Source organism: Cololabis saira, chromosome 12, assembly GCF_033807715.1.
Source record: "Cololabis saira isolate AMF1-May2022 chromosome 12, fColSai1.1, whole genome shotgun sequence".
In the NCBI taxonomy this organism is placed as follows: Eukaryota; Metazoa; Chordata; class Actinopteri; order Beloniformes; family Belonidae; genus Cololabis; species Cololabis saira.
In genome coordinates, this window is record NC_084598.1 from 12,105,291 (window position 1) to 12,123,836 (window position 18,546).

Consider the following 18,546-nt stretch of genomic DNA (forward strand, 5'->3'; position numbering starts at 1 on the left):
GAAGGTTCCTGGTTCGACTCCTTGGCAGGGGTCTTTCTGTGTGGAGTTTGCATGTTCTCCCCGTGCTTGCGTGGGTTCCCTCCGGGTGTTCCGGCTTCCTCCCACAGTCCAAAAACATGCATAGTAGGTTAATTGCCCATAGGTGTGAGTGTGAGTATTATATGCCTGGTTGTTTGTCTATATATGTGGCTGCAATGGACTGGTGACCTGTCCAGGGTGAACCTGCCTCTCACCTGTAATGAGCTGAGATAGGCTCCAGCAGACCCCCGGGACCCTGCAAAGGATAAAGCGGGTATAGAAAATGGTTGGATGGATATTCTACGATTACTACAGCTCAGTACTATGCAGACGATACGGAAATCTGCTCCAAAATAAAAATCAGGCCGCTACAGGAGATCCTTCCTGCCCACAGCAGTATACCTGCAATTTATCTCTTAAGAGACTTAAATTATGAAGACTACTGCAATAATTAATTTCCTCTCAGACTCAGAGATTAATAAAGTACTTTTGAATTTAAATATTCAAGGTGATTGTATCAACATTTCTTCATAAAATAGCCATGTCCCATTTGTATTGGCAGGTTCAATCTTTAAGATGCCATTTTTCCATATTTACAATTCCTACCATTTAATAGCTTTGAAACATGGAGAAGTTGAAGTCTTCCCATCCTTAAGGATAAACTTTGCTGCTGTAATTGCACTCAGTTATAGGGCAATTTGAATAAATGAAGATAGTTAAAATGTTAAAAAACCCATAAAGAGCCAATTCTCATATTAAATCACACACACACACACACACACACACACACACACACACACACACACACACAAAACGGCTAAATGAGTTTGAAAAGTGGACAGTTTCAACAACCGATCACTTAGATTACAAGCTCAGACAATAATAAACCCCAAGAAAAATTAAAGATTTGTTGACATATACCATGTAACTTGCATATCCAAGCCTCATTTATAGTTCTCATCTTCCCCAGAGATCCACTGTTTCCTAAAAGCTATTAAAAGTGTCAGTAATACACACTGATGCACAGTGGCATATTTCTTCATTACAGTGAACACACACCACCCTGCTGCCAAAATACTCATTAGAGCACAAAATGAGAATCCGTTTGCTCCTGAAAATGTCCCCCGTCCGATGTATAATCTCATCCTGTTTGGGTAATGTATCTGTATTTTTGTTTTGTTTTTTTAAACAAAGAATAATTGTGTCCAGTTGTATGAAAGCCATTGAACCGTTAAATACCTATACATTTGATTTCTTTTTTCAAATGACTTCTCTGGTGGAAGGGTGCGGCTGCAGAGCTCGAGCCAAAGCCTCTCAGAACAGTGCTCAGCCGGCTTGGCGCCAAATGGCAGAACATTGAACATAAAGAGAAATGGAGCTGTTCCAGTGTAGCAGTGCTGTAACTGGTGCTCGACTAGTTCCCCATTAGAGAAACAGACCCGTTAAAGATGAAAGGCTTAACATATTCACCTGGCCCCCGTAAGAACCGGAAACGGATCGCTCGGAGTTAATCCCTCTCTCACTCTGCTACACTTGAGCATATTGTTATTGCATTACACTGACTGCAGGATGTACAGGAACCAGCCAGGCTGGAGTGCAGCGTTGGCCATGAGAGGTATTTCTGCTCATGTGTCCTGTTTTCTAAGAGTTTATATTACTGAATTCTAATCGATTCATTATTTTTAAATTGGTTGAAATTGAAAAAGATTTGATATACTTCCAGTCACATATACAGTGCAGTTGCTGCTTTTCAACCTTCCACATATACATGTAGGTTAGTGCCAAGATTGGAAGAAAAAGAGTCCCTTTTCATATTCAATTTGATCTTACAGCAGTTTTATGTTTTCTTGTGCATACATGTCAGTGAGTGAGGGTGAATGTGTCCTTCAACAACCTCTTGAAAGTCCAGTCTAACAAACTTTATTGGGACCTGAGACATATTCTGTCAGACACTAAAATCACAGACAAGGACATAAGACAGTGATGGATGTGGTGTGTGTGGTGGAGTGGTGTTTGTGTAGCAGGTTAGATATATGTAAATTCATACCAGAGCTGAAGCAGTCCAGCAGAACCACATAAACCTGTGATGTTGACCTCCAACACTAGTTCAGCAGCAACTCATGACCACAGCCAGAACTTGGGGCTGAATCACAGCTGATGCTGGTGTCAGAGTACAGGAGATCATTCAGACCTCTACAGGTCAGTGTCAAGCCTCCACCAGTGAACTGGATTTCCTGGCTAGCCCGGCCAGCCCCCCCATGAATACAGCCAATGGGCCACAAGTCTCCAAAATGAATGGGAAACAGACCAGCTCAGAATCCGGGGACGGCACCAGCCAGCTGGACCACAAGACACCTGCAGCACGGAGGGGACAGCACAGGGGTAAAGAGGGAGCCCATCCTGCCCAAGACAGAAAGGAGGAATCGGACCTGCAGGGCAGAGCCCAGAGCTGACCCACACAGGCCCCCAGCAGGATCACTACATCTTAGTTCTTCTTTGATGACTCTTATGTGCTTGGCTCCTGAAATAAATAAATAAATAAATGAAAAAAAAGGGGGTACAAACCACTCATGAGTTAGACCACTCTTCTCACAATTTTGAAAACAGGTCCTTCTCTAGTAGGCGGCAGCAACAGAAGACAGAGTGCACAGGATGAAGATAAATTATATATATATATATATATATATATATATATATATATATATATATATATATATATATATATATATATATATATATATGTGTGTGTGTGTGTGTGTGTGTGTGTGTGTGTGTGTGTGTGTGTGCGTGCGCGCGCGCGCGTGTATAAGCAGATATACAATTTACAACAGAGTAGAGAATAAAATATTTAATAATAATTCATTTCATTTAGAGGTGCCTTTCAGGTCACCTTACAAGTGATACAAACACACATTATATAAAATACAGTTAATACAAAAGCAAAAATACAATACAAAAAGCAGCAACAGACAGCATAAATGAAGTGCATAGACCAATAAATAGAACAAACTGGTGTAGTGTAGTGCACAGTGTCCCGTTAGAGTGAGTGAGCGAGTTTGAACAGGTGGGTTTTGAGTTGGATTTTGAATGTTGTGATGGAGTCTGTCTGTTTTATGTGTGGGGAGAGGGAGTTCCAGAGTCCAGGGTGCTGAGCAACTGAAGGCTCGAGCACCCATGGTGCGATTTAGATATATGTACATAATATTTCTAAATTGACAATCAGAAAAGGGTTTGTCTTTTTGAAATATTCAAAGTGGAACTACAACTGAGATATTTAAAACAACTAAAACAGAATTGTTGGGTTTCCCCTGAACAAATCTAACAATCTCATATCTGTTACTGATAAACTAATCTACATCAGTGAGGCTCCTAATTCCAAGCACAAAGGTTAATAACTAAATACATTTCTTAATGATCAGAAACTGAATAACCAACACTTAATAACCAACATGTCATAGACACCCGTTGTTAAACATCACAAACTGTGTTCTAGACACTAGTTCTTTAGTTTTTGACCGGGACCTGCTGCTCCATTTCAAACTGGGAAAGATAAAATCACCAAAAGACTCAAAGAGATTCAACACATATCTGATGAACAGGGCTGCAGGTCAGGATGTCAGCGGGCATCTACCAGACATCCATACAGACAGGAGGAAGTAGTCTTTATTTAAATCAAAATATAAAGAAATATTTTACTAATCCCCAAAGAGAAATTGATTATTATTAATTCAAATGGAATTAAAAAGAAAATAATTATTGCTTTTGTTGTGGCTGATGATGCAACACTGGCTCATATGTCACCAGGCTTAGTCTGCCCCGGCCTAGTTTAAACCCTGAACCCAATGCTTCTACAATATTTACCAAGATATCAAGTATGAATGGCCGTTGGCTCGACCGCAGTAATTCGATTCGGACCTGCAATATCATCATTCATATATCTCAAAAATGGTTGTTATATGATCAGTTCTTTCATGAAACTGAACGGGACTCAGTTTGAACATACTCAGTTTGAACATAACAAACCCCTGGTCACCATCCATCACCAACACTGAGCTAAAAAGATGCACATTAGCTAATCCTGGATGCACTCGGGGTACCGGACCATAGATTGTGAAAAACAATGGATGACGCATTAGATCACCTGTCCTGCTAGTTACCGAAGAGCAGTTTTGAAGCCCATTTTTCCTTGTACAGGGAGCAGCCATGTTGCTCGGGAAGCTGACGGAGACACATCCACCATATGTCAGTCAGAATTAGCTCTGGCTAGCAGGCCAGTGGATCCCCGCCAAAATATCTCCCAGAACTGCTGGCAGGCGTGCACCGCAGAATATACCATTTAACATGTTGAATCCATGGAAAAATCTGAAAATTACTTAGCCCCCCTGGGTTCATACAAACAGTTGGTTCCTTTGTAAAAGCGTGTTGGCATGACGATTACAGATGAGGAAGTGATAGTGGCTAGCCAGTGGCTGAGCCGACTGTCAATCAATCATAATAGAAATAGATTTTATGCTTTATATAAATTCTCTTGTGTTACAAAATAATCCACCCCCCTCTAAATTGTTGTGGATTGGATTTCAAAAGATTGAGACTAAAACAGTTTATTGTACCAGGCTGTAAATATGTGTATTTCTGCTCTAAAGTTCAACATTTGACTCACTTTTGCAGCCACCTTTTAGCGGCCAGTTGAGGAACTGCAACAAATCTTACTTCCACGCGAGCATCGACCTGGAAGTTAGATGGTTGGTACTCAAACATGACAAAAAACATCATACACATTAAAGCTAAATAGTAACTTAACCCGGAGCTGAATTCGGCTAAAGTCAACTGGAACAGCTTAGCATGACCGCAGCACCTACCGTTCTTTGTGCAATGTCAAATGTTTTGTATACGGCATTTTTTTCCCTAAAGTTGTATATTTGCAAGGTGCTGTTCTTATTTGAAAAAGCAACATCTCATTCTGGTTCATTTTGTCTGGCTGTGCTGACAGCTCACGCATTCATAGCAGCGAGAGAGCGTGAGAGACAGCCTGCATTGGTTCAGTGGCGATGAGTGAAATTAACTGATTTGTGTACACTTTTTAATTGATATATTTTAATCTTTGTCGGTTTGGGTAAAATATCAAATGTTTTCAACTCAACAGGCACAAGTCCAAGTAGAGTCACAAATCATTGGTGTAAGTCCAAGTCAAATTACAACAGATGACGCAATCATGGACGTGCTACTGTGAGTAAGTGTATCTGCATATTGGAATATTGGAAATGCCCAAGTTAAAATATGAATAGTGGAAAAGCTTCTGTATTTTCGTGTATTGAATGAGTGTTTCCATCCAGGTTGTCTTCCAAGCGAGGTCGATGTCACCTGCCAATGCCGCATGTGACGTCATCATCTGAGTAGCTGCCAGGCTACAGATGCAGTGACCCCATACAATCATGTGGAGAGACTTCAAACACTCCTCTCTCTACATTTCTGACTTCCTACTATTTGCTATTCTCATTTTTTATTAAATTTTAAGATTTCAATTTATTCTTAATTTATACTGCAATAATATAATTTCCTTTTTGGGATAAATAAGGTATTAAGGTATTAATAAAGTATTATTCAATCCAATACATGTCACTGGTCACTTGAGTTAACTTGAGTTTGCCTGCAGCTGGCTTTTCCAGCTCAACTGATCATCACGCCCAAACCTCTCTAAAAGATAGGTGGAATCATAGCATCCTAAAATGTAATTTATGAACATACGAGGGCTTTAATGGAGGGTATCCTGACTGAAAATGAAGAGGGTTTACTACACAAAAAATATTTATGAAACTTTTTCTTTTGGTTATAATTTCACAGATTTTGTGTTTGTGACATGAAATGAAAGACTCAAGAAATAAAAAACAATGTGTTGGTGATAAGACAATTCCTGAATATATGCATTATTACAGTCTAAACCCTGGTCGTCGTTTTTCTTCATATTTTGTATGTCATTTTAGTTTTGCCTGCCAAGACGTTGTGGATCTGCTCTAATTTCCTTCCTTTTGTCACACAAAGCTTTTAAAACTGTTTATTTTTAGAACAAGTGTCGACTTACCTCCTCTTTTTGTGTGTATCTCACAAAAATCAGGCCTGCCTGTCTCATCGTGTGTATGTGTGTCCAGGATGAAGTCACATGATCATTTCTGACACATCTGAGTCTCTCTGTCAGTCTTCCCCTCCCTCGCTCCTGTTCCCATGCACCCCCTGCCTCTCCTCTCAGGACATGAGACATTGTGTGCATCCCAACTGCATCACATGTCCTGCGATATTCCTCTTCCTGACACATTCGCTCCCCTCTCATCCGTCACTCGTCCAGATTTTTTCCTTGCCTCTCTCTGCACCTACTTGGGAAAATCTGGCTGCCTCCCACTCCGTTTGCACCGGTCCTGTCATCCTCCCTTTTTTACCTTTCTCTTTTTATCTCAGTCTTTTCTTCTGTCCATCTCCCTTTCCTCACCCCTCTCCCTGATTCCTTGACTTCCTTCCCCTCCTTTTTTCCTCACCATCTGTCCCCCGCCGTGTCTCCTTCTCTCCTCCTCCCTACGTCTCCCTAATGTTATATTAATAATGGAGAGGGTGCATGTTCAGCCAGGCTCCATGAATTAACCATCAGATGGGAAGGAGTCAGAGGAGTTAGGAAAAGGAGAATACCATGGATGGGTGTGAGACTTGTAGAAGGCAAGAAGAGGATGGAGGGAAGTGGAGAGGAGTTAAAATGGCCAGCGAAGAAGGAGGGCTTATCTTTGTATCACACTTCGACACCCTTGACCCTGCTCCGATCGCCTCTCCTCTGTGTGCTTCTGATCTGCTTACACATCACTTCAGCCTTTACTCCGAGCTTGAGGGGAAGTCAGAAGGTCACACACACACACAACCAGCTGCATGCTTCATCGTATGCACGTGTGTTTACATCAAAATGACAGTTTGGGATGTTGTTACATGAGGCCTGCAGTCTCCAAGTGAGTGTCCTTGAACCGATAAAAGCTCAGCAGCCTCCAGTCTTGGACCGATTAGACATCAACCAAGCACTCCTAAACACTCTAAAAGCCTAATGCACAAACAATAGATTTAAGAGATTGTGTGTGCTCAACTTTGTGTGTGTGTGTGTGTGTGTGTGTGTTTGCGTGCACGTTCTTAGTATCTACAGGAGGGGCAGAAAGAGAAGCTTGCATGATATATTGTCTGTGTAAACAGTGAGACGATGAAAAGACGGATAGGCCTGCTGACAGAACGAGCCTTCGAACCGTCAGTCAAAGCTCTAGCAAAGATTTTCAAGATCATCAACTGATTAAAACTCAACTCTTTATCTGAAAACATATTTAAGAAAAGTACAATTGTCTTAGATTATATTATAAATTATAATTTATAGAGCGTTAAAGACCCAATGAAGTACAGATTCTGACTGACTGGTTTGGAAGTGTGCTGAGAAACTGGGGCTTTAGGTTGAAATGCCGAGCACATGAACATCCTGACATTAAGCTTTTCTGTTGTAATGTTTATTTTTATTGTCCTGGTTGAGATTATTAGCATAATTCCTCATCAGCATTAAGCTCAGGGATCAGCTAAGAAATCTCCGTTGCAAGCCTTGTTGAACAGAATACAAATCTGATTTGAGATAAACTTAAAGCCAGATTAAGAATAATAATATTATAAAAATGGCAACAGACTCGTCCCACACTAATTCCCGCCGACCGTAACCGACCAAAAATGTGTGTTGTCATATCTTTGTAGGTTGCTGTTTTTTTATTTTTTATACCTTTCTTTATATTCATGTTTTTAGGATTGTAGTCCAGTCATTTCTTGATGTCAGATTTGTTTGCAGCTATTTCCATGTGATGGTCTTCTTGCTAGCAGCCAAGAACACTTTATAAAAATATTTGTCCTGGACTTAAAGTCCAGTTGGGATTTTACCAAGGAATAGTGTAACAAAAGAAAAAATAACTTCTTTCCTGAATATTGTCTGTAGTCGCTTTTTTATTACATTTTTGTGCAGAAGAAAATGGAATCTCTAAGTTTGCAATCAAGGTAGGGCTGCAGGGGGTCGGTGTTTCCATTGAATAAGACTTCACTTCAATACAGCAAAAAAGAAAATCTCAGCATTGACGAAGATGGAAGAAAACATCTTTAGTCTTTGACAAATTATTGTGATTGCAGCCACCTCAGAGGATGAAGGCAGCAGATGATCATTCAAATGACTATTCAGAGACTTTATGTGATGCATAATGATTAAGCAGTGTTATAGCAGACTACATCGTATTAACGAGGCCAGAAACAGCTGGAAACTAGATGTTAATGACTGTAGATTGACTGGCTACTTCACATCCAGCGCTGCCGGAGACGTTGAAATGTGCAAAAAGCGTTTCCATGACACTTTTGGGATAAAGCAGATTATCGACTAAATTGTCTGAAAACAATGCATCTCCTGAAAGTGTAAAAAGGTTTTTGCATTATTTGGGAGTTTTTTCGAACTACGCCTGATTTGTTTTTCGATATTTGGGTTTTGCGCAAATCTAGGGTTGATGGAAAAGTGACTTTTTTCAAATTCTCGCCAATATGGTTCAATATTGGCGGGGGCAGGACCAGAATGGGGTCTGCTGCTGACTTTCTGGACTTCCTCCAGCATTTATCTTGTCCCATCCTGTTTAAATTTCAATTCTGGAGTCAGAGAAAAGCTTGTTTTTCCAGCTCATATTCTCGCCAGGCTCTTGAGTCCTAACCTAAGCTAACCCTCCAAAATACCTCTCCAGTCATCCTCAGATATCTCCAGGCACGATTTCCCCTCCCATTTCTGTTTATCCTGGGAAGTGGTTTGTTTCTGGAATTTTATTTGATAAATTACTGATATTATATGTTTAGTGTCTTTGGCCTTATCTGCATCTATTAACATGCTGATCATATTGCAGTTAATAATATCTAACTGTTTAATTTCCTCATTGAAGTGATTTCTGACCTTGAAATATCAGAACCGATCTTCTCTTCCCAGTCTGTATGATATTAAGATCTTCCACAGTTTTGAGTTTTGGTCTTGGTTTATTCTTGTTTTTTTTTTGCTGTTGGACTTCTGTTGTGCCTGTAGATTTCCTATTTTATTTTGACAGTGATTTCCATGGTGTGTGACTTCCTTTGATGGTTTGGTCTGTCTTGATTGCCCCCACCTGTTCCTTGTTAGTCCCTTTCATTACCCGATGTGAGTCGCTACCCGATTGGAGTCACACATGCGCAGTCGCGTCCAACAGGTTTTAAAAGGAGACTGAAGCAGGCTGTGGTTCAGAAGGAAGTTATGATCGGTCCGAGGTATATATTGTGATTATTGTGCAAAATATATATTATAAATTTAATAGTTAATATATTCTAAATCTCTGTAGGCTATGAGTGTATATATAGTTTAGAAGTATGAGTATATTATAATGTATGATACATGGTATATTATGATATGTAATATATATTTATACTTCTATAAATAGAGGGATGGGTATATTATAAAGTCGTAAACTATCTTGTTCATAAGCGGAACAGATCTGGTGATAGTAGCAAATATTGCTACTTAAGATGTGGATGGTTGGTTAGTTAATCTTTTATTTTTGGTTCAATTTATTATTTCAGGAATTGTAGTGAAGGTTTTTCACCCTTTTTGAGTTGGATTATTGTCATCTTTATTATTATTGTCATGTTATTATATTATTATTATTATTATTATTATTATTATTATTATTATTATTATTATTATTATTATTATTATTATTATTATAATTATATTATCATCTTTTATATTATCATCTTTTGTATGTCTATGTGTGGACCCCAGGAAGAATAGTTTTCCCATGGTGAAGACTAATGGGGATCCTTTTAAATAAACAAATAAACAAATAAACAAACATCATCGGCCATCTTGGAAAGCAACATACGGCAACACCACTTGGACAAACTGTCATTACCCGATGTGAGTCACTACCGCGCATGCGCCACTTTTCGCTGTGCATTTCAGCAGTAAATCAGTCAGTCACTACTCACAATAAGTTAGGGATATTGTGAGAGACTATTTTTATTGTATACATTTTTGGGGTAATATTAAACTAATGAAAATGGTGTTTCTTCTCATTCATCATTAGTAATATCAAAGGGAACTTATTTCATTAAAATTCAGACCAAATAGGAAAAGCAATCATGTAAATAATAATATCCCTAACTTATTGTGAGTAGTGTATATCAAAATAAGTGTGTGTTTAGATCTTGTCTATCAAGTCTGGGGACGTAACTGTAGTTTGTCCAAGTGGTGTTGCCGTATGTTGCTTTCCAAGATGGCCGACGATGTTGGACGCGACTGCGCATGTGTGACTCAAATCGGGTAGCGACTCACATCGGGTAATGACAGTCCCTGAGTGTGTCGTCAGCTTGCGTATAAATACTTGTGATAGATCTGCTGGAGTCCGTCCCAGTGCTCTTCGGCCAAAATGCGGGGGGGCCCTCCCTGTAGAGGTCCCCAGTTTCAAGACCACATATAGACAAACTTCGTTGCACGCTCACACTCACTACCAGGGGTGGACTGGCCATCGGGCATACCGGGCATTTGCCCGGTGGGCCGATGGTGATTTTGGCCCGGGCAGGCCCATCGGCCCATTTGATTTTGTTTTTTACCTGACAACAACTGGTACCACTGGCCGATTGGTTATGATGAGTTAGATTGGTTATGGGCTGGACCAATCATAGCCGAGGGCCGATGCCCCCCCCCCCCCCTCAAAATGCATAATTCTTTGCAAAAATTCAGATTTTTTTTGTGTATTCTTGCATTGATAAAAGATGTGATTATGGAGCTTTGAGACCACCAGAATGCACCATTTTGAGTCTATTTTTCAAAATTTTTCGGGGGGGGCATGCCCCCGGACCCCCCTAGAGGTTTTGGGTGTGTTGCGCCCTCACTTGTCCACATCGAGAATTTTCCTCTTTTTTTAGGACAATCGGTTCTGATGCCTGAATATAATAAATGACAGTTCAACCCAAAGCTACTGTGTCTTGTTTTAACCCTACCTATGTCAATAATAGAAAAACATTGAGCAAAAACAAATACATAACTTTTTTCTAAGAAAATGTTTTATGTGGTTCATAGTCTGCCCCAATTCATAGACACAGTCACAACATTAGAGCGCGTGGCTTATTATTGATATTATTATTGATACTATTTGAAGAATGATGAGTTCATATTCAATATCTTATATATTCTATAAAACTAAATTAGCAACTCCACATTTAAGTTGCTTTTTTGACAGGGACAGTGGTGTTTGGATTCGTGATTGTCACTACTTTTAATAATGCTGTGATTAATAGTGGGTGGGTTAAATAATACATCAATCTTTTTGGAGAAATGTTTACCTACAGTGATGCCATCGCAGCAAAGACTTTGTGTATATATACATATATTGGAAGAACCCACTGTTTAGGCAATTCAAGTTCATTAGTTAGTAAAAACAGAGGCAGGGCTGCTTTCCCCCTGTTTAAAATGGTCAAATATGATGATATCAGCCTGAAAATCACAGGACTTATCTGTGGTGGTGAAAGAAGTCAGCGGTATGAATTTGAAAGATGTGTGAGCCTCCCTTCATTATAAACAGAGGGGGAACGCATTCTGACAGCAGTATTTCACCCTGTCAGAATGCGTTCCCCCTGTTTAAAATGGGTTAATATATCATTGTAGATATCTGAAATGTTCTTTTTGACTAGGAAGAATTGAATTACAGATATCTGCAACACATATCCAGTCTAGCTATTAAATGTTAAAACGGCTTGCCATACAAGTTTGCTGGTCTACTCAGAAACAGTAATATGTATCTAAAACGGGACTGGGAGGGATGGTGTAGGTTAAGGTTTATTAGACAAGAACATACACACCAAAAAGACAGTGTACAAGTGGTGTCACAAGAACGTTTGTTTTCATTCATAGGCTTCATTTTCTTTCCATCAATACCTGGTGGGCCGGTCTAGGCTCAAAATGCCCGGGCCGATTTTTTGTCCCAGTCCAGCCCTTATGGGCAGAAATATGTGCCACTAGAAACTGAATCTGAATCACATAATTTGAATTTGTATTGTTTAATTTGAATCATTGCATTAAAAAACTGAATCTGAATCACATAATTTGAATCTGCATTGTTTAATTTGAATCATTGCATTGAAAAACTGAATCTACATTCCGAAAAACTGAATCTACATTCAGCTCTCACAATTCAAATTCAGTTCTTGAAATTCAATTTCAATTCTACTGTGCCAGACATCCGGGTCTTCTGGAGGAACAGCAATCGAGTGCAGATACAAAGAACTCGGGTATCAGTCACGTGACGTTTTTTGTTGTCAGCGCCATCTGGAGGACCGACCGGGGACATTCCAGCCCCCCAGTCTCGCACTCTGCAGCACGCCGGTTTCTCCCAGTGGCCAGCCGCGGTACTGCAACAAAAAAATCCCTTTTTTCCCATAGACCGCAATAGTAAAAGAGAAGCCTCTAAAACTGTTCACAGGAACCTCCAGCTGTAATCACCGTTAATTACTAATCTTTGTATTCTATATTTTTAAGTCATGGACTTTATACATACCCATACCTGCCAACATCAAAAAACAACAACAAAAAACGTCACGTGACTGATACCCGAGTTCTTTGTATCTGCACTCGATTGCTGTTCCTCCAGAAGACCCGGATGTCTGGCACAGTAGAATTGAAATTGAATTTCAAGAACTGAATTTGAATTGTGAGAGCTGAATGTAGATTCAGTTTTTCGGAATGTAGATTCCAATGCAATAATTCAAATTAAACAATGCAAATTCAAATTATGTGATTCAGATTCAGTTTTTTAATGCAATGATTCAAATTAAACAATACAAATTCAAATTATGTGATTCAGGTTCAGTTTTTTAATGCAATTATTCAAGTTGAGCAATTCAAATTCAAATATAAATGATTCAAATTCAGTTTCTAGTGGCACATATTTCTGCCCATAAGCCCTGCTCACTACTGTGAGCAATTTAGGATCACAGATTAACTTTACATACGTGTTTTTGGCCTGTGGGAGGAGGCCATCTGCTTTAATAAATTGGGGGTCTTTGATGACAGGACAGGGAAACCAAAATAAAGATGCACGCCTCCACATAAGAGTATGCACCTGCCACTGCTGAAGTTATCCTTAACTATGTCGTTAATCAAAAAAGAAACGTTTTATGCGTAGTTTTAAAGGTAGACACGGCGTCTGCCTCCCGAACACTAATTGGGAGCTGGTTACATGCAAGAGGAATCTGATAACTGAAGGCTCTGCTTCACATTCTAGATTTGGAAACACTGGGAACCACAACTACACCTGGAGTCTGAGAGCAAAGTGCTCTGTCGGGATGATATGCAACTACAAGTTTATTGAGATAAGAGGGAACTAGGCCCTTAAGTGCTTTATAGAAGGTTAAATGATCTCTTGGATTTAAAAGGAAGCCAATGAAGGCAGCTAAGATTGAGGAAATATTAGCTCTCCTCCTAATCATCATAGGAACTGTTGCTGCAGCATTTTTGATCAGCTGTTGAGTCATTAATGGAAAAAATAGTAACAAGGAATTGCAGTAGTTCAATCTTGGTGTCAAACTGTGTATTATTTTTCTTTAAAAAAAAAGATAAAGGCATGAAAATCCTCTTTTAAAGACAAATGTCCACGGTTTTGGTACGGATAAATGTGACCTTGAAAATATGGGAATGCTGTATATTGTGAACGTATTCATAATTTATGGGAAATAACATGTCTTCAACGGCAAACTGATGGATCAAAATCCCAACTTCAACTTCAATCATCTTTCTTTAACATTTACAAAAAGCCATACCATTGAAAAACCTTAAACCCTTGAGCATCAATAAAATGTTTACTGTTTTAACAGTTGCTTTTTGTTATTGTTTTTCCTTTTTGTACAATTTATACCATCTTGTAAATAATCTTGATTAATTAAGTATGGTAACATTTTCTGAAACATAGTGCACCCCATTGTGAGACAAACACACATGGCACGGAAGAAACTTTCCTTGGTCTATTCTGTTGTTCTCATCATTGACATGATTGGAATCACCTTTGCAAACATGGCCATTTCTAATCATCGCTACAAGTGAAATGAATGTTTGAAAAGATCATAGGATATTGATCACATCTGTCAGCAAAACTGATACCGGCCTTCATAAGGTTCATCACCAACCGCAGTAAAGCCACGGAACACAAATCTGACATTTTAAACCCAAAAACACAGGAAAACACAGATTTATGAAAAATCCAGGATCCTGCTGCCTCTTCTATTCTTGAGTCACAAACACACACTTTCTGTAACTTGATATTTTATTTGATGATGAGCCGCAAAGGTATCTAAAAGTTTAGATCAACTTCTTTTGGACTATATGTGTCAGGGTTTTATTTTGAAGCCCGTGACCGTGTGTTTAAGTTCTGGTTTGATTTTCCTGTTTCTCATCGGCCCTGATCGTCTGCACCTGTGTCTCGTTATGCCTTGTGTATATGTGGTCTTGTCTTTCCCTTGCTCCCGGCTGGTCCGTACTGTTTCATCCCTCCATGTTTTCCACGTCATAGTTTTCGATTCTTGTTCAAGGTCTGGTTTTTGGTTCTGTTTTTGAGTAAATAAATCACAGTTTTTGAGAACTCCTGCCTCCTGCTGTCCTGCATCTGGGTCCGACTCCAACCTCCCTGACAGAACGGACCAATCGGGAACAAGGGAAAGACAAGATCAGAGATACACAAGGGATAACGAGACACAGGTGCAGACGATCAAGGCCGATGAGAAACAGGAAGGTCAAACCAGAACTTAAACACGAGGACACGGGCTTCAAAATAAAACAGGAAGGGTCAAACCCTGACATATACATGACATATGTCATGTCATTGTAATTTAAATATTTGTAAACTCTGATAAGGTGCAACGCTTAACCTGAGAAGATGTAAGTCGCTTTGGATAAAACCATCTGCTAAATGACAGTAGTAGCAGGCGTCGAATTACAAAAAACGAAATCATAAATATCAACTGCAAAAGTGTCTGAGAAACTTAGACGAAATCCTGGTGCACTTCAAATCCAAAAACCCCCTCAGCCAGAAACTGGTTCACCCTGAGGACAAACACCCAACAGTCACAGAGTGGTGTTGTAAACACAGTCCAGTACAGCAGGAGTGCACAAACCTTTATATAAGACACACTAACCAACAACTTCACAAACACATGGACCACTGCAGGAGAACGGCCTCCCCAGGTCAAGAATTAGCGGCCCACCTGCATCTCAAGGGTAACGGAGACTCTTTTTTGTATTTGTATTTTATTTTTAAAGGAAAAGAACCAGGGACAGTACATATTAATAACATTTTCATGTAAATATGCTAGATTATAGCCAGTGGCTAATTTGCATCTTTAGTCCCTGGGGCAGGTTGATGTAAAAGAAGGTTCCAGACATACATACATTACATACAGTCCAAGAAATTATGACACACAGCAGTAAAATACACTAATAAATACACGATAGAAGACAACACAATAAAATACACTAAGATAGAGGAGCTAAAATACAATAAAATACACTAAGATGTAATATGAGTGCAGACTTGATTCTCTAGAAGCCATGTTCTTAATTGTTTAATGAAGGATGTGAGGGTGGGTCTGTCTCGTATGACATTTGGTCCTGTGTTCCATGTATGAGATGCTCGGTATGAAAACGCTGACTGCCCAAAAGCACGTTTTCTGAATGGGACAATACAGTCACCTCTAGATCCTGCTCTGGTTAACCTGCTCATGTTTTTCTTTATATATATTTATTTTGAGGGTAATTATGTCCTTCTGGACAAAAAAGTCAAAGAAAGAAGACATCTATGGAATAGAAGGGGTGGTGGCCTCAGGTTTCACCTATCCAACCTCACAATGCAGCCTGGAATCTCCTCCCTATAAGGATTCACACTAACTCACAGGTTGATTTAAGTGACCGCAACATCCCATATTTTGATCAGGTAGAGAACCTTCCTGTCCTAAAGAGGGATGGGTGGGCCTCTGGTTTCTGTTATAAACCTTCACCAGTCAGAGCTGATGAAGGCGTTCAGATGAGTGTTGAAACATAATCAAAAAACCAAGAAAACAAGTGCCCTTATTTTGTTGGTTAAGTATTAAAACTGCATGAAACTATCTCCAGTAGGATGTTGCACAGTAGGCTGTAGGATTTTGATTTTGGTCAAAATTAGATGGATGATATTAACCCATAATAAGTTGTGAGCCCCTTTTGATCCGACAGTGTCGTCCCAGTTTTCAAATTTCCTGTCAGTTGCAGGTGGTCGGGCATGAAAATACATTGTGACGGTCAGAGATTTAAGAAAGAGGAAAACACGATCCATCTTTTATAAATGCATGATTACAAAGTGGAATCGCATCGCATGAATGCGGCATCATAAAAAAAACAAGAGCCAAAGCCAAAACTTACTATGTCCCAGTTGCTGCACCCCTATTGTGATACTTTAGCTGCTTCACCGTGGGTCCTGGCAACCATGTAAATATGCTTATAATTACACGTAAAAATATAGATAATCAGCACAATAACTATATGAACTGCCGTCTGATCATAGATGATTCTGTTAAAAAAGGAGGGAGACTTTTTTTATGGAAAAGAGTTCTGTCTTATTTGCCTCTGGGGGATGGTGTGGAACGGTTAAAGATAAGATGAGGGAAAGATAAAATCAGCAACAAAGCTTTTCATCGTGATGTGTGTGGATGTGCGTGTCTCCATAGACAGGCAAGTCTGTGGTCCGTCTTCCTCCAGTGTAGAGGAAATCTATTAATAAGTTCATTTGATTCATCTATAAATACATTTCTTCTCTTCTTCGTTACACTGGCTGGCTGTATAACGAGCTTTGACAGTAGCCAGTTGTGCATATAGCTATGCATGTGCAAGGACGGGGGGGACCGGAGGAAGATTGCATGAAATCAATTTATGATTCTTTGCTCTGCGATGGACTTCCGTGGCAGACGGTGGACCTAATCTCCAGACGATTCACGGTGAAGACTCAGAAAAGCTGTGTTTTTTAAAATGTTTTTATTTGTACCTCTCTTCATGGAGTTCACTGGTCAGCCAACAGTTTGGCCCCTCAGTTAGAGTCATTGCACAATCAGGGCATCAGTTTCTCTTAATATCAGACTAATGCTGCTGCTGCTGCGGCTGTTTCCAGAAATATCTCCCTTCCTGCGCTAAAGAGGACCATTCCTAGAACCACAACATAAATGATTGGACCAGCAAAGAAAATGCAGTCAATAGCTGGAGGCTTTGGCCCACAAATGTGTTCATTGTTTAGATAAACAAGCAAGCAAACATTTATTTAAACCATATTTTAAAATTATGTCTCCATCTCAGAGTGTGAGAAAATAATGAGGTACATTCAGAAATACATTTCATGTCACAAGGGGCTTAAAACAATTTAGTGTTTTTTATGTACAGCCAGGTATAGAAATAAATACGTGTTCTAGATTCTGTTGTCAGTTTCATTATTAGTTCAATTACTTTATTAATTGTTCACATTGTTGTACAGAAATTTTGACCCCCTCTTTTTTACGGTGTTGCTCTTGTTGAGGTTTGTTTGCGTTTATTTCCGAGTTTTGTGGACATTTTTTTATGGACAGCTCTCTTAAGGTCACAAACCAGCACTTCAGTCTGTATGTCAACTGGATCATTGTAGCATCTTTTTCTTTTTGAGCTATTTTGTAGCAGTTTTCCTGGTGTGTTTAGGATTGTTTCCTTGATGTATGACCCAGTTTCAGCATTGCTTTAGCCGTCACAGCGATGTCCTCATATTTGACTGAGTTAATGGTTGACTCTATAACTGCAAGGTGCTCAGGTCCTCCAGCTGCAAAACAAGCTCAAAATCATCAAAACTCAGCCATGTTTGAAAGGTGATATGGGGCGTTTGTGCTGATATACACTGTTTTGGTTTCTGCTAAAACCTAGTCCTGTGGATTATGGCCAGAAATCCACACTTTAGTCGCATCTGTCCGAGGGACACTGTTCCAGAAGTCTTCTGATTTGTCCAGATCTAACATTTCAAACCTAAACTGTTCTGCCATCTTTATTTTTAGAAAGAAGAGGTTTTGTCCTGCAAGCTCTACAAGCAAGCCATACTTTTTTTTTCTTCTAATTGTACTGTCATGAGCATCCATCCCACTCTTTTCTCTGATGTGCCATCAAATGGAGCAGATTGGAGGGAACTGGTGCACGTGTTTCTCTCCTCTTGAGCTCTCTGAGTTAACAGTAAGAACGGCTTCATCTAGACCAGTGGTCCTCATTCCTGGTCCTCGAGAGCCGCTGTCCTGCATGTTTTTGATGTTTCCCTGCATCAACACACCTGATTCTAATTAGTGGTCATCACCAATGTTTCCTCCAGGTCTGCACAGTTCTGTTGGTGAAACAGGCATCTGTATCGGGGTTTACTGGAGCAGGGAAACATCTAAGATATGCAGCACAGCGGCTCTCGA